This window comes from Schistocerca americana, chromosome 1 (assembly GCF_021461395.2).
Source record: "Schistocerca americana isolate TAMUIC-IGC-003095 chromosome 1, iqSchAmer2.1, whole genome shotgun sequence".
NCBI lineage: Eukaryota > Metazoa > Arthropoda > Insecta > Orthoptera > Acrididae > Schistocerca > Schistocerca americana.
Window position 1 is genome coordinate 85871684 of NC_060119.1, and position 2388 is coordinate 85874071.

Here is a 2388-nt window from a genome sequence, read left to right on the forward strand (position 1 = left end):
GGTTTGAATCCTGCCTCGGGCATGGATGTGGGTGTTGTCCTTAGGTTAGTCAGGTTTAAGTAGTTCTAAGTTCTAGGGAACTTGCCTTTCGTGGGCAAATTCCCGAGTTCGAATCTCGCTGCGGCACACAGTTTTAATATGCCACGAAGTTTCACTTCAGCGCACACTCCGCTGCAGAGTGAAAATTTCATTCTGGAAACATCCCCCAGGCTGTGGCTAAGCCATGTCTCCGCAATATCATTTCTTAAAATGGTTCAAAGGGCTCTGAGCACTATTGGACTTAACTTCTGAGCTCATCAGTCCCCTAGAATTTAGAACTACTTAAACCTAACTAACCTAAGGACATCACAGACATCCATGCCCGAGGGACGATTCGAACCTGTGAGCGTAGCGGTCGCGCGGTTACAGACTGTAGCGCCTAGAACCGCTCGGACACCCTGGCCGGCTCATTTCTTCCAGGAGTGCTAGTTCTGCAAGGTATGCAGGAGAGCTTCTGCGAAGTTTGGAAGGTAGGAGACGAGGAACTGGAGGAATTAGGGCTCTGAGGACGGGTCGTGAGTCGTGCTTGGGTAGCTCAGTTGGTAGAGCACTTGCCCGCAAAAGGCAAAGGTCCCGAGTTCGAGTCTCGGTCCGGCACATAGTTTTAATCTGCCAGGAAGTTTCTCACCAGGAATACTTGCAGCTCTATACGGACCAACAGACAATGTATCTGACTTGTGTTGCTAGGTCATGCGAGAAGGCGCATGCGTGGCAGATGGGGCGCGTGTCGTACGGTAGGGACACTTACTCGCAGAGGGCGTTAGCAGTGAACAGTGTCAGGACCCAGGCCTGTTAAACGGTTTAACGTCGTGAATACAACGTTTGGTCGTTAGATTACTGAAATGACGTGTAATCCCCATGCTATGGTAAAAATGCTAATGACGGTGATGACACAGATGTATCCACCACACGACACATCTCGAACCTACATTGACAGATGTATTGCACGGGAGAATTCGAACCTGTTGGAGCAACATGTTGAAGGATGTGCTATCATGTTGGAAGGACAGATGTTACTGTGTGGTACTGACGGTCGTGCAAGTGATAGTATGACAGGGACATCGCCAGTGCAAAACATGGCAACCATTTCCAGTTCCTATAAATCATCACGTCACCGTAGTGTGAACACACAAGCATTCACAATCAGTTCACACCATCAAGTAGGCAGAGGATTTATGACAGTATAAAGGTTACGTGAAAATCTGTAGCAGCGACTGCACTCAAACACAAGGCAGCACTGGAGATGGTGCGGCAAATTGTTACACCTTTTGAATCTGGCGGTACTATGGAACACAGGGAAGGAAGAATTTACGAACGTATGAATATCAAATTCAAGGAGGCGCGTCACATGGGACTCTCTATTCACTATTGGCTTTTAAAGACGTTGGCGAAGCAAGCAGCTGTCGCTCTAGTCACCCCTAATCTTAAGGCCAAGACCATGTCCTTCATCACTCCAAACGCCGCTATAAAGTAACTTCACCCAAGATCACACGGTTCGTTACAGTGTGGGATATTACTATGGACACTACCGTGGGAACGAGGACACTGTAGTTTGTGCGAAAGGTGACGGATTACATTACTGATACTGATACTGATGCCGACATGGTGCTCATTTCCAACCAAAGTCGATTTGAGTACGAACTCACAGCAAAACCGGACACTATCAGTGACTAGAGAGAACACAACTGTGGCCGCTGTGGAATCTGTTGCATGTGGTCGGCACTCTTATACAGTTCAAGTGGTTTTGTCCACGTCAGGATACCTTGCAAAGAAATTGCATATTTGCTTTCACCAATCGGCTGGAAAGTTTGAAAAACGCTTGTCCCAAACGGTACAACGCAAGAAACTACCAAATGGAGCGACGTCTACAACACTTGTTTTGTCTTGAATGCCGAAGGTACTGGAAACGGATGTAATGGGTCCCGACATTTTGTAGCTGTATTCGTGGTCAGGTAAAACCGACACAAGTTTTCCAACCAAAATCTTCGGCAAAAGGATGTACAGACGCAGAAAGTGACAATACGTATGCTTCATTCGCCAATATAAACTATTTGCGCGCCTCATGGAGGCGTATATAAGTTGCAGAAAGTGACAATACGTATGCTTCATTCGCCAATATAAACTATTTGCGCGCCTCATGGAGGCGTATATAAGTTGTGATGCGAATGATGCAGTCAATCTGCGTGACAGACTCTTCATTTTTGGGTCGCATTCTTTCATATATAACCAGTCTTGTTCACCACTACGTCAATCTACGCTTTGCTATGCATAGAGATCGTCTGGAAACGTGACACAGGAGGCGCCTCTGCCATTCCGCAATGTGTTGAACATCAACTACGCTGCAGTTGA

The 2388-nt window shown here is 46.9% G+C and overlaps 1 non-coding gene across 1 annotated transcript; it reads left to right on the top strand.

Moving 5' to 3' along the window:
• The first annotated feature begins 562 nt into the window (after nucleotides 1–562).
• Nucleotides 563–637, top strand: Trnal-caa. Its single transcript has one exon. It is a non-coding gene; the product is annotated as a tRNA-Leu (tRNA).
• Nucleotides 638–2388: the final 1751 nt, after the last annotated feature.